The sequence below is a fragment of the Harpia harpyja genome, chromosome 6 (genome assembly GCF_026419915.1).
Source record: "Harpia harpyja isolate bHarHar1 chromosome 6, bHarHar1 primary haplotype, whole genome shotgun sequence".
Taxonomy (NCBI): Eukaryota; Metazoa; Chordata; class Aves; order Accipitriformes; family Accipitridae; genus Harpia; species Harpia harpyja.
Window position 1 is genome coordinate 61,159,148 of NC_068945.1, and position 15,574 is coordinate 61,174,721.

The 15,574-nt window shown below is 37.2% G+C and overlaps 1 protein-coding gene and 1 long non-coding RNA gene across 2 annotated transcripts in view; one reads left to right on the forward strand and one right to left on the reverse strand.

Annotated features, from left to right (window-relative positions):
• SEMA3A (semaphorin 3A) overlaps positions 1 to 15,574 on the reverse strand; it is a 336,793-nt gene that overhangs the window by 245,444 nt on the left and 75,775 nt on the right. The window lies entirely within an intron of this gene.
• Positions 9,997 to 13,920, forward strand: LOC128142992 (uncharacterized). Its single transcript, XR_008235584.1, has 2 exons — positions 9,997 to 10,056; positions 10,355 to 13,920. It is a non-coding gene; the product is annotated as an uncharacterized LOC128142992 (long non-coding RNA).

Genomic DNA, 15,574 nt, shown 5'->3' on the forward strand with positions numbered 1-15,574 from the left:
TTTTCCTCAAACAAATATTTTATGGCTTAGACACAGTGATGTGAAGACCAACCAACCCACCCACTCACATGTACATACACGCATACACACAGAAAGGAAAAACTAATCTTTACTAAACAATTTGTACAATCCTCACTGTTTTTTCTTCACTGTATGCTCCTACTACTTCAGGGCCCATCACAGGAGCCAAACTACCTCCTGCTGTTTTTTACAGCTGAGGTTTCTCAGTCCTTTATAGGCACCATTTGACCCCTTTCCAGCTGGCTCTGATAATCAAGTACGGGCAGGCAAGTCCAGCCCTACCTCCCTGCTCCCTGAACAACTGCTCTAGGACTGCCAGGAGTAGACCACCCTGTTAAATGTCCTACGTTTAAAACAGCAAAAAATTTAATAGGAAAATGTGCTCATTTTATTATTTCTTAAAAGACAAAGGGAAGAGAGAGAGCAGAGAGGGACCTTTTGTGGATATGATTAACTTTATTCACTTGAAAGTCCAATTTAGAAATAAAATGTTGAACTATGAGCTTTTGCAGACAAACAGCCATTTTAAGCTGTTACTTCATGTATACTTTACTATGTTAGTTTTGTCTGTGAAATACTCCACATATGAAGTGTTAGTTTGGGTAGCTGTTTTGATTAATGGGCTTACACAGACATGAAATAAATTGAGATGAAACAACTCTTCATGCTTCCATATTTAATTTTTTTTTCACTCTATGATTATTATATGTTATATACAATGTATGATAGAAAGGTCTTAGTGATATGTAAGAGAGAATTCCATGAGCTCACATTGTCTGAACTACTGAGCTTGAGATGAGACAAGACCCCCTGGAAAGAGGGATTGTATTTCCTAAAGAGCAAATGAGGATGTCCGTATCCATGCCACCAGCTGGGAGAAGCTCCCTAGGTTGATGGGAGAAGCTCCCTAGGTTGATGGAAGAAGCATGAGAAGGAAGACTAAGTTTCAAGCATGGGCAGACACTCCTTAGAAAAGCAGAGAGCAAAAACAGAGAGCAATGGAAAAGGAGGTTTGTCCAGGTAACAGGAATCTCAGTGCTGACTGGGAACCAAGATCTTGATCTGAAAGACAGTAGGCAAGAGGGAAATTTCAAATCATTTTAATTTCCTTAACCCAAGATCTCTGAGCTTTCTCTGAGTCACCAGGTTGGTTTGGGGTTTTTTTTTTTAATCAAATGCAGTTTTGAAGATCTGTCTTTTCTCTCACTCTAAGAAAATGTTTGGACAGGCTCATCTCAAAGCTATGCCTGACTTACAAGTCCTATCACAGCATCTCATCAAGTACGCAAAGCTAGATATGTGAGTGAATACATTTTCATAAAGATATTCCTCATTGACATTAAACATCAATATTTGTGTAAGAAAGTAGTCCTAAGAGGTGATATTTGGCTTTGACCCAATGCTAGAACTGTTTGTCACAAAGCCTTGAGATAAGCTGCAAGCAGATTGAAAAGTTATGTAAAACATATTTTTGTGTTTTGCACTGAGATAAACTTTATCCCAGACATAACAATTGTATGATCAGTGATAGCATTTGAGAGAAAGTATTCTTTTAATGGAGAAATGGCATGTTATTGTAAATATAATTTTTACTTCCCAAGTCATCTCCAAATGTGCATTTCTGAAAATGTGACTTTTCAAAATTAGACTCACAGGCAGGCAAAGTCTCCACTTGTGTTTGGACAAAGTACATTAAATTCTTGTTAGTCATGTTTCATGGTCTCCAGTTGTCATAAACATTCTCAGAAGCTATATTATGCATACTATTGTGTGTGCATAAAATTTTGGAATCCCACCAGCAGGGAAAGAGATGTAGAAACATTTCCCTGTCTTTGAAATTATTGGTGAAAAGGAACACAGGGATTTTTCAGAACCGGCCTTATTAATGAAAGCCTTTCCTGGCTGGTACGTACAAGGGCAAACACATTATTCCCAATGAAAAACAGCTTTGGAAAAGTGAAGGAGAAAACCTCATGGGTGGTCTTCTAAGAAAATAGAAAGAGAGTTTTATGCTCTAGCTGCATTTAAAAAAAAAAAAAAGTAGCCGATGGCTACCTTTGGGGCCCAGAGGCACAGGAGCAAGATGCCATATTTGAGTCCAAGAGGACCTATATTCTGTCCTCCTCAGACTGACGTGGAGAAATGCTGTGTGTTTCCCAAATCTGTTTCGAAGTGAATGAAATGATAAAGAGTTTCACTCCCTGAACTGGCTGAAGCAAGATTGCTATAGAGGTGAGGCACAATTGGAAGTTTCTTGTACCAGCAGAGAGTCTAAATCGACTGTGATAGGCTTTTGAATAGGCTTTTACCCTTGAGCAGAGGTCTCCAAGATATCTGATATTCTGGCATTAGCAGAAGCCCAGCCTTACACCTGAGCAATTTAGTACTTTGTGGAATCTGGCATTCTGTGTCTGATTCATCTTTTTAAACTCTGTGCCTCTGCTTCCTGTCAGCCATGCACTACTGTCTTTGACTACATCTTTACTACGTAGATATATACCCATTTCTGCTCTTTTATAAGATGGGGCACTTAAATTTTCTGGTATTTGGGAGAGAAATAGTCATGAATAATAGAGTTGTCTTGTCATTCTGGTATAAATTTCATTCTATTTCAGTACACTGGCAAAAACTAGAATTTGGAGGGAGAAGAAAAAGTAGAAACCTGCTAGTGCCTATTACAGATTTTAGCAGAATAGAGAGTAGTTTCTAAACTGTTATGTTCGATTGGGTTTGCATAGGTCTTTTAACATTTATTTTGTGCTGTCGTATAGACAAATCATTTATTGTGATAAATATTCTGTTTTGATCTCTTTTGGTTTATGCCCTCCAAATAAAATTCCATTAAGCAGAACAACTACATTTCTTCCATATGCAAAATTGCTTATGACATTTCTGATCGCTCTGTGATAAAGGTTCCAGGATGAATGAAAGAGACACAGAAGCAGATATAACTGTAGATTAACATAACATAATGCTATGAGGTATTTGACTTAGAAGCAGTGAATGAATCCATCTCCCATGCCTCCTACTCCTGTTAACCTTCCTCTAGGCCCGTCTAAATACACTATTGCATAAACGTCATCACATAACTTTGGCATGACTGTAGAATTACTAATTGACTGCTCTGTTCTCACTGATGCAAGACCTTCCCTTTCTTTATTAAGTCAGCTTTCCTGCTGATAGATGTCACAGGACATGCGATTTCCTTCTGAAAAGGTCATTACATGTGACAAATACATAAGCACAATTTGCTTCCTCCCTGAGGCAGGGATCCAGAAATTGTGCACGGGAGTTTTGCGTAATACTCCCTGCCAGCTAGTTTGGCAGGTCCAGCCAGCACTAGTAGCATAAACTGACTTGGTGAGATGATACACCTTCGAAACTGATTCATTACAACTGTAAACAAAGAACAACAGTTGGGAAAAGATCATCAATTTTAAGGTCTTCACTGATTGTGGGTTTTTTAATTCAGTGAAACATTCTGCTACCATGCTATGTTATTCCCTGCACTACAGAGATGCTAACTGGTGATCAATAAAAGATGTTTCAACTCGCATTCATGACCTTCATCTTAAATTAAGTCAAAAATAGGACTCCAGGCCACTGGAAAACACTGAGTCTTAAATGACTTATTAATATACACTTGAAGATAGTGGAAATCTTGTCACTGAGTTCAGTGCAAATGTTTCAAGTCCTTCTGTTCTAACTCAAGTGATATTGTATTTCTAAACAAACCCACTGAACAAAAAAAATGCAGAGTCTTACCTAAAAGTTTACTGCTTTGAACACAGTCTGTATCCGTATTAAAGAAAATTAATCTGCTGGTAATAATTCAGCAGCTTACATTAGCTTAATTAGATGGTCTCCATCAAATTCCGGTATTGATACTGTCCATGTTGTCTTTACTATGGCTGGTACTTTTACTGCAAATTTTATCAAATAGATATGAAGCTGCAACTCTTTTTAGCCCTTAGAAATGTCCTGTTCAAGACTAAGGAGCATTACAAAAAAATAATAATAAAAAAAATCTTGCTCTATTTACATACACTAATCTTCTGAATAGAAATAAGACTTAATCTCCTTGACATTTAATTCAGAATTATAATTCTTTTTTTAGGAAGAATCCTATTCTTTCTTTGGAAATAAAACAGGTTAAACCACTTCTCTGCATCAAGAACAACTCTGAGCCTCTATACAGAAGGGACTGATAAGGATTTCTGTAATGACTGCTAAGAAACCAGGTCTTGTAGATGTATAATAACTCTTAGAAAACTTAGTGGAAAAGAATATATTAAAACAAAAATTTCTATGCTTCACTGTAGAGCAAAATATCCTCTTACAGGGAGGATATTTTTTTAGAAAAGAGCAGTTTATTCTCTGATTGTGTTCTGTCATAAATCATACAGACAGATGTGTGCCTTAGTCACGCATCAAGGTTGATTACCATTTCTTTAGGTTTATACAACACAGGCTAAGGATTAGACTTTTTTTATTGTAACTTTTTTTTTTTCATTTTATAGTAGAGAAAATGTAATATTGCATGCATTTTTCTTTGTTATAGCACATCTGTACAATAAAACCAATATTTACATCATACAATTTTCTGCTCTTATGAAGAAAAATCTAGTCATAGCTGGGTCTGCTTGTTCTCTTTCTAAGAACACATTTTTAGGGAAGTCCTCATACTTCAAAGAAGTAGGTTATCTTAACATATCAGGTTAAGATAATGACAAAAATTTTTCATTGCATATTCTGCTACCCACGTGCCTATCTACTTTCTATATTTTAAAAATTGGTTGATCAAGAAATTCTTAGAATATATGTATAGATGAAAGTATCTGGAGAATAAATGCTTACCAATTTAATAATTAAGCCCTGTTGAATTCCTGCAGCCCTGAGTCAAAGACTTTTAAATGTCAAGGTGTGTATAATGTTTTTTAACTTCATTGTACCAGGCCAACCTGAAATAGAAGTGGGAGTCTTCCTCAGTAAAGTTCCTTACCAAAGAAAACTCCGTGGGAGGAGAATATATACATCAGGGATAGTGACCTGACCTCAGCTATTATAGCTAGTCATAGCTGGCATCAAGAAGAGATTAACATGTGGTTACTCAATATTTCTATTAGATAGAGTTCAGATTTGACATTAGTCATGGGTATAAAGTAAATTTGGACTCTGCTTTGGAATTCAAGCTCTCTTAGTTATCTGCCAGCTCCAATGAACTTACAAAAACAAGGTTGTTATATTGCACACAGGAACGAACACATGGCTGAAACAAAGAAAACCTAAGATTTGGCTGAGTAACTCATAGTGAAATGATCAGTGTTCACTGGTGTTTGAAACTTACCGAATTAGATTTATTTCTTTAAAAATGAAAAGCAAAATAAGTATCTAATTCATCACTGAAATAGCAGTCCCTTCATATAATTTCTGAAGGTGAAATGAATGACAAATGGCTCTCTTAGACAAAGCTGTCTTCTTTCCACAGGAAGGGCCAGAAAGACAAGAGATGTGAATTTACCTCTGAAAATGTTAGACTGCTTCAAGTTTGGTAAAGAAGAGCATTTTCTATATCAGTCCAAGAATTTTAGATAGTTAATAAAATGTGAGTCGTGGAGTGCTTTCATCCTATCATAATACAGTTCATAACATAGTGGATCCTGGCTCATTGATATCTTAATAGAAACAATAACCCTAATATCTTAGTAGCATTTAACTTAGAAATTTATTGGTGTGTTACACACTGTGCTTAGTGCTCATTTATTTCTTCTCCTAGTCTGAACAGAAATGAGACAGCTATTTCAAATCAACTGTGTTGGTTTTTTTTTTTAACAAACATCAAAACAATAAAAAAGCCCTTGCAAAAAAATTCAAGGGTTTTTAATTTTTTTTTTTTCCACAGGGGTACATTTTTCCACATAGCTGTGATGTTTATGTTCACTCTGACTCACACTGGAAGGAAAGGAGGTGCTAATATCCATGATCAAATCAGTTCATAAATTTACTTCATTGCCTAGTCACACCATCAACAGTTGTTTTTCCACTGAATTTGTTTCTCATTATTTCCTTTCTTCCACCTCACCCATGAGTGGTTTTAAACCTACATCAATTGAAAAACGTTTGCAAAAACATCCCCATGCAAAGAAGCATTATAAAAGCAAGGTGACTTACCTTTTGACAGTTCTCCCTCAAAACAGAAAAATTTCGTGCTTTTTGAGCAAGAAACTCTACTCTGAGGCTCTTCTCTTCCCTTGCCTGTTTTACACTGTGGCTTTACCTCTGCCATCATTATAATTTCCTTAACCAAGGACTATGATGTCACAACATTTTCATGTTATGATGGACGTCTTTGGGTTCTGGATATAATTACTACTTTTCTGGGTGTAGCTATGCAGTTGTCAAGGAAAAAGAGATAATTTAAAAATAAGGAAACAAACTACAATGTCTGGTTCTTGGCCTATTTGTTCTTTATGTTGATATTGTTTGAATACCAAAGTCTCTGGTGGCTTAATCACTAACACACAGAAGCATTTTGCTATCTTCTGAAGGAATCAGAAAGTAAACAGCTGATTGACTTATTTCACCTTTCCCTGCTGAAACCTGTTATTGGTTGAAACACAAGAACCGGTATTTCTACTTCATCTCATTCTACTGCTTGATCAACTTCTTTCTCCATTCAGCAGAAATTGAATATTAAAATTAGCTATAATGTAGGTCTATGTGAAGATGCAGAGTATATAATGTCTATATTCTGGCCTTCTTTTTGCCACTGAATACACTTCCCTGGATAAATGACTTCTGGGGCTGCAAAGTCGCGGAAAATTGCCTGGCGATAGGAGCTCTGCACAAAGAAACATTTTTATTGCGAGCTTCGCCATTGCAAGTAAGTTGGGCAATGTCTGTTCCTTTGGATTTTTAAAACTAGATTTCAAATGCAAATTTCATCTCAGCTGGGGATAAGGTCTCCCAAAAGAGGAATCCTAAAGACATCATCTTCTCTGTCTGCTAAGCAAAACATCAGAGCCAACTGATCAAGGCCGAAATCAAAGCTCAGCTCAGGTCAGGAGAGTTTAACCAAGAGGCACACTTCCTCACTGAATGCCACAGACGTTTATTTTCCCTGCTGGAGTTCTCCACATCTCCCCCAAAAGCCATAGATGGGACGACAGTTTCTCCAAGCAGCTGTGCAAACTGCTGTGCTAAGAGTGCTTAATCCTTACTGACATGCTCTGGCAATGAACATGTATCTGATGGCAGCACTGGATTAGGTAATCGTATGCTCTGTCCTTCCCTCTCTGCCCATGCCGAGAGCTACACAGCTAAACATAGGGTAATCTCTCTCTCTTACAAAAAAGGAAACACATCTCTGCGCACCTTACGCTGCAATATACAGAGCTCAGCCTTGACAGTCACCTGTGGACTGGATGTGAGCGTAGTCAGAGAGTGGATGCGCCCTGTGTGGCACACAGAGGTGATGAAATCCTCATCAGCAACCTGGAAATGAAGGTCAGACATTCAGTCTTCATGGAGCCCCATGAAAAGATCTCAGTTTACTTGAGGTGCTTTGAGTCAGAATGAGAACACCCTGCAGCAAGCGGTCAAGTCAAGAGCCATAACAGCAGCTGTATGTGTGCCACAGTTACCTTTACAATATTGAGACTGGGCTATCGTTACTAAATGCAGTCAACTGCAATACAGGGAACTTGTTTGTGCCTGGAACTATTGCATTTTAAGTATAATGGAAGAAGCAAGCATCACTACCAAATGTCTGCCTGTTGCGTGAGTGGTGTTTTTATTGCTTTAGCTCACAAGCCGGTAGGAATTTGTTGGTCTGTCGGCTTGAAATAAAACTCAGGGAATCTAAATCTTTACTGAACTACTTGACTAACATGGCCTGTTCTTTGTTTTTGTTGGGTGTTTTCAGCTTGATGACTTAAAATACAGAGGATGGGTGTGGTTAAACACCCTACTCCCACTCAGTCATTCCTAAAATGTATGTTCATGTTCAGTTTCTCCAAGGTCCCTCTGGATTTTTGTCACTGCAGCAATGCTATGCCAACTCCACAAGCTGAGAACAGGCGTCCTGTTCTCACTCAGTTGCACATCCCCTAAGACATGTAGTAACTACTTGGTAGAGAGGAACACACTCTGTGACTAATGCGGAAGTTCCTTCAAAAATTATTGAAGAGCTTTGGTTCAAGACTTTGAGCCCTTGGACTTTCTGACATACGAAAACAAAACCTTCCTCAGACTCTGTCCTACCAGTTCTAAGCAAGAACGTTGCAGGATACATCGTGCCATACAAAATAATTTGCTTTCTTTGTAAAAATTCCTGCAATAAAATAATGAACATCAGATGTCTATTTCTTGCTAATGTGCTGACACTGCATAAAATGAATACTTCAACTCTCAGCCCAGAACAGCATTTCCTACTCCTCATGCCATGGACCCATAAGAAACCGTGATCCAGACTCATGTCATGAAGCATTCAGCCTTCAACTTAGACTAAGATAGATGTCCATGTCTTCTAATGAAATTTCTGTAACCAATGAACAGACAGACACTCAGTCCACTTCAATACCCTTCTGGAGGTAACTATCTCTTATTATTAGCAGAAATCTCCTGCAAGTAACTGCTCTTCTGTCTTCACTGTCTTCACGAAATGCCTGAGGTGGGGGCGGGGAGGGATGATTTAATCTCTTCTCTGTCTTTTCTAACTTATGCTTCCCCACATTCCTTTTCATCTTGACATTATTTCTGGTGGGAAGTCAGTCAGGTAATGATCACAGAATCATAGAATCATTTAAATTGGAGCAGACCCTTAAGATCACTAGGTCCAACCATTAACCTAGCACTGCCAAGTCCACCACTAAACCATGTCCCTAAGCACCACATCTACACGTCTTTTAAATATCTCCAGGGATGATGACTCAACCACTTCCCTGGGCAGCCTGTTTCAGACCTTGATAACCCTGTCGAGGAAGAAATTTTTCCTAATATTCAATCTAAACCTCTCCTGGTGTAACTTGAGGCTGTTTCCTCTTGTCCTATTGCTTGTTACTTGGGAGAAGAGACCAACACCCACCTCACTACAACCTCCTTTCAGGTAGTTGTAGAGAGTGATAAGGTCTCCCCTCAGCCTCCTCTTCTCCAGGCTAAACAACCCCAGTTCCCTCAGCTGGTCCTCATAAGACTTGCTCTCTAGACCCTTCACCAGCTTCGTTGCTGTTCTCTGGACATGCTCCAGCACCTCAATGTCTTCTTGTAGTGAGGGGCCCAAAACTGAACACAGTATTCGAGGTGTGGCCTCACCAGTGCCGAGTACAGGGGGACAATCACTGCCCTGCTCCTGCTGGCCACACTATTTCTGACACAAGCCAGGATGCCGTTGGCCTTCTTGGCCACCCGGGCACACTGCTGGCTCATATTCAGCCAGCTGGCAACCAACACCCCCAGGTCTTTTTCCGCCAGGCAACTTTCCAGCCACTCTTCCCCAAGCCTGTAGCGCTGCATGGGGTTGTTGTGACCCAAGTGCAGGACCCGGCACTTGGCCTTGTTGAACCTCATACGATTGGCCTCGGACCATTGATCCAGCCTGGCCAGATCCCTCTGAAGAGCCTTCCTACCCTCGAGCAGATCAACACTCCTGCCCAAATGATGCAACATCCTTTGTGCGCACTCTGATCTCTCATGATTTTAACCCACAGGGTGTAGTTTGTAATGGGAAAAGAAAATGTTTGGCCATTGATTTTGTCTGCAGTTTTCCCCTGTATTTTTCATAACTGTATTTCCTAACTGTGTTCGTCCACTGCATAAAAGCTTACTGGAGTGAATGTCATGCAAATTTAGACAATCTCATTGCTCTGCTATAGAACTAATACACAAAGCCAAACCCATTGAACTGAATCGCTTCTAAGTTATGCAAGAGGAAATCATCTACCATACACCAGTCCATTTAGGCATGAGACAAATTGAAATTGATATCAAATGAGGTATGAGAGAAAAGCCAGCATCAGCTAAGAAGTTCAATGTATGGTAAGTGAAGTAAGGTAAGAACTTATAGAAGTTAGATGCCATGGTTAATTCTTTTCTTCATTAAGTAAGAGTCATTCGTATGACAGGTACTCAAGGACTTATTGATCTTTTCAAACCAAAAGATTATTTTTTAAAAGTCAAGTTATTGAAATTATCCCTGACCAGACCTTATAACAATATATTCATGTCTGTATTTTTATCAATATTTAAATCAATATCATGTTCCATTTGATTTATTTTCATTGTATGGTCTTACTCTTATGGACACCCAAATGAAATATCTGGTTTTTATTTACAGGTACTCACTCTGTCTATTTCAAGGTTTTTGATGAAGCACGGTTTTTTTTCCAGTTTTATAAACTTAATTGCTTCCTCTTCAAAAATATCCAGGCCAATATTTGAGGGCAAAACCAGTGCAGAAAAAAACAGTGCTTTTTTTCTTACAGGTTATCTAAATTTGAGAAATTAGTTTCTTACTTTATGCTGCGGTACATACTGATCAAGTATTATATCTCTCCATATTTGTCTCAATATAATGTCACAGATAAAGTAAAATATGGTAATCAACAGGCATGGCTCCTGTTAATAAATTTAATTTGTTGTTTTTTTTTTTTTTCCCCCTGAGAGTAAGTAACTTCATAACCAAGAACTGTTAAAAAATTGCTGGTTTGTATACAGGCAATCTTTTCTGAAGTTGTAGATTGTTACTGCTGGTCATGGTGCTAATTAGTATTTCTTGGTTGTTTCCTGGACTCTCCCTTCTGTGTGTTATTTCTTCTATTAAGATTGCAGGATTTTTGGAGAAGAAACCATCCTTTTGCTCCAAGTTTGTGCAGTATCTACCATGTTATGCTCATATTTTATGAATGATCCTCCTGAAAGTATAATCTTTGTTCCTTTTAAGTAGTTGTTTGTTCCCACAAAAATCGCTGTAGGAGTTTTCCAGTTTCCATGTTGATATTATGAAAACTTGTGTAATCACATTATTATACTCATAATTTTATGCTGCAAATCTAATGTAGTAGCTGTAAGTAGGGAAAAATCATCTACGCAGGGGATGTTTTTAATCTCAGAAAGAATCCAAAGATCAATGTACAACTCACACTACATGCTAAAATGTGCTACTATTGACATGAGGGACATCCACTGGACTGAAAGAGGATAGGATGTGCAAAGTGGATATACACAGATGTTATACACTGAAAAAATACTTCCGTGGTGCTAAACGACAAGTTTAGCCTAAGTTTTCAATAGGATCTCATGAGTCACGTCAAGCTGCTTTGCAAGTCACTTTGCAAGACATAATGCTGCTACAGCAAACCACAAGTTGGCCTTTTGTCTCAGAGCAGCTACACTATTACTGGGTACTGCCATGTTATATCACGTGATTATCATATTCTTGAAGCCACTTCTTGAAAAGCCTGAGCCATTTTTAATGTATGGTTCACTGGATTTATAGTATTATCCTTTAATATGCTAGGTTTTTCCAGGAATTAACTACTACCTTTTATTGTAGCAGTAAATTATATAATAAATGTGGCTTTTACTGTCTTTTTACTGACAGTGTCTAAGAATAAGCAAGGTTAAAGAACAATGCTAAAAATATCATCACATGGCATATATGATATGGTTATATTTAATCTCAGGGTTAGAGACAATTTTTGTAATGTAATTAGGACTTGTTGTTTTTCTTGGCATTAGATACTCCCTCTGTAAAATGGACATAGAAATATTAATCTTTATGATGATGAAGGAAAGTAAGCTCTTCTGTTGAAAAGCTAGGTATTATCCTCCTCCTCCTCTCTAGCAGAATAAATCTTTATATATGTTAAAATTATTCTCCGTATATATTTTTCCCTGCTTCAGCATTTAATAAAATAGCCCCTGGACTCCAGACAAAAATGTTTTTTGTAATACAAAATGATGTCTGGTTTTGTGCAGAATAACAACAAAAAAAGATCATTACTGTCCTCATGAGTAACTGAAAAGTTAGATTGATTATGTTTTGCATTCATCCACAGAAAAACTTGGAGGAAAGGATTAGTCTTATTTCTGGAAATAAAATGCATGTTTTACTATCCAAAGATTTCAAAAGTCTTTCACCATACCTAGAAAATATATACTGTGTCATATTTTATAAGTAAGTGGCTTTTGTTCTGAGTAAGTTTTTTCTGATTTTCATAAAACTTTTCTCTGTAATGGCATGAACAATTTTAATCATTTTATAATTGTGCTGCAGTCTGCATTTTTACACTATTCTGATGGAATGATTTCTCCATCCCAATGGTACTTAGCTGAGTATTTTAAAGAGTTTCTTGAATTCAAATATAAAATGTAAATGAGACCCTTAACTAAATCACAGATGCAAATAACATCCAGATGGATCAGTACATGTATTTCATAAACAGTCCCTATCTTTGTAATGGGTTAAATTAAAATCCTGGATACAACTTGCAGTAAGTGGAAGTTTCAATCTTCTCAAATACTTATTTGGATTTGATCTGCATGGCTGATGTCCATCTCTAGTCAAAAATCTGTTTGCCCGGAGGAAAATGATTTCCACTGTAATCACAAATAGTTGCACATGTTTCTATGGGTGCCTGTGAAGCCAAAAGTTTGCAGAGGCTGGGGAAACAGCCTTGTCAGAGGAAAAAAATATACAGATCCCATGCTGCAATTTTTTCCTGAATAAAATATTTCAAGCCCTGGCATGTCTGGACTGCACATGGAATGAGCGTATGTATGTTTATATGCACGCGTTTATGTTTGTATGTAGTTTCCAATTCTAATATATACAAAAAAAAAGGATATGTGTGAACACTTATGTATTTGACATTGCCATAAGCAAGAATAAATGACCACTTCAGGCTAAAATTGCAATTACTTTCAATATTGTAAGAAAGAAATTTTATACAAATCTACATGAATTTTATGTATGTATGTACAGGCATGTGTATTCATATAGAAGTATATTAAAGCATATTTATAACTGTATGATTTCATGGGACAGGGATTTTTTATTTAAATGTTCTGTGATAGTACCAAACTCAGTAATGGAAAGACTCAGCAGTGTTACAGCCGAAGTGCTAGACTCAACAATGGAAACGATGGGAGATGAACGGGAGTTACAATGGCAGCAGAGCCAAACACTTCTTGGTAGTAGCAGACAGCAAAGCAAGGGGCAAGCAACAGAAATTGCAGCTTGGGAGGGTCAGCTTAAACTTTAAGAAAAAAAAAAATGTTAACCAGAAGGTTAGTGTTGGCAATAGTCCCACTTTGAGCAGGAAGCTGGACTAGACGCATCCAGAGTTTCCTTTCAATCAGCATTTCTATGGTTCCATGAAATACATTAAAAAGTGTGTGCCAGGTATCACATCTTGAAAAAAACCAGCACACTGATATGATAACCCAGGTGGATTAGCAACGCTTAGCTATGGATATTAATTAGTAGAACAAGAGGTAACTCTATTTTTATCCAGGTCACCAGTACATGCCCATTTGTGAAAATATTCACGGGATTTCTCCAATAAAAATTTTACACAATTGACCTATAGCAATTTAGACCACAAGACTCCCCCCTGGAATCTCTAATATTTACTTTTTCTTTGATGAGTATTGCAAGATTAAGAAGCGTTAGGCAGCTGTTAGGAATTATTATCTGTATCAGCACCTTGGGTTCCATTGTTGGGTTCCAGTAGTCAGCTCTCCCATTCCATAGTGCAATAAACTGTTAGATTCTTTGATCAGGAAAGATCTTCCATTATAAATGTACCAAAATGTACCTGTATGTAATAATGTTCATTTGACTCAACAAGTTATCGTAGAAATATAATTACAAGAAGTATTAATAAATAGAATTTATTTTAGTATTCAAGTGTAATGTCAAAAATTATTTTATTTTTTCATGCACTGTGTTCTCTACCAAAACAGAGTATGAAATATGTACTTGGTCATAAATTTTATTTTTTTCATTTGAAAACACTTGCAAACATTCCTAATGCTCCATTCATTGTCTTCTACAATTCTACACACTGTTGCATCTTTTCATTCAAAAGAGAGAATGACCTTGTACTTCTGGGTTGCAGGCTCAGACATTTTGAGACACTCCCAAAAGTTTCCTCTTTTACTTGCACTTCTGTCAGAAGATTTCTAAATGTAAATGTAGGTACTTTAAAGTGTGTCCTGATTGCTTAATGATGAACAACCGCAGATGACTTGACTTCTACTTATTTAGGTACTAATTATAGACGTCTAGCTGAAATACACCCAACATTTTGAGTTAGCATGGGAGGAGCTTGGGTACTATTCTGACAGGTGCTAGGATAAAACTTTAAGACTGGCAAACAAGAATCATTTAGGGAATTAATGGCTGAAAAGATTGACTGTAACTAGTCTTTGCTTTGGTTTTTCAGCTGTAAAATAGAGAAAATAAGAAAGAAATAACTCTTTGAAATGTTATGAAGATACCCTGATTTTGCAGACCACTGTGAGTTTCTCGTCTGGAAGGTGTTATATATGGTGAGAACAAGTTATTGCTTGCTGTCTCCTATCAAAGACAGACGCATAGTTAATCATGAATCCCATGCTTTCATCTTGCAACCCAGATGCAGCAAATGTATTTTTTTACTTGCCTTCAGCTTAATAAGCAGAATTACTTGTTTCTTAATGAAGTATATGAGCCTGTGCCTAAATGCAGCATTCACTGCCAGACTGAAACACTGGTTCACAGTACCCTGATAGATGTATCTGGTTCTTTCATATTCACTGTGCATGGGTATTCTTAAAAAGTCAGTGCACATTTTAAAAATGTCACTGCACATTTACACATCAATGAACCTCATAGGTTTTTGTTTCTGCCATGCTGATCCTGAAGAAAGCCTGTTTGCCTGAACTTACTTTTGTAATATTTTTGGGTTTGTGATGAGGAGAAATTACAAGTCTATATTAATTTACTGCACTGTTTGGTAACTATTAACACCTGGTGCAGATGAAAACCTAATAGCCTAATGGAGACAAAGAAAAGAAAAAGTACTCCCTAGTTAACTAAAATTTAAAATTCTTAATCTTCCAACTGCAAACTGTCAATTTTCCCACATTTACCAAGAAATATCTCAGTATATATCAATGACTCAAATGTGGCCTCCTTCCATTTCTCTTATGAAAACTTAAAAAATTAAAAATTAAAAAAAAATCTGTTGCCTTCTTAGCTCCTAGTGCCAATTTCTTGGGAAGTTACACTGTGGTATTATCTACATTCTCAAGAAATAGCACTAGATTTTTTTTTTTCACTGCCCACTGCTTTACATTGGGAGGCAATTGACCCGTTCCCACCTGAACCTGCTAGAGAATAACTTGAAGGTTTTTTTAGGACTAAGCATTTCAGCAACTGAAGAGCAAATTAACCATATACAGTGTGATATTTTGTACTACATGATTTTCAAGAGGAAAGTGGAACTACACAAGAATCACATGCTCTTGCCAGAAACAAAGGAACAGGTAAACTGTAGAAAATACACTG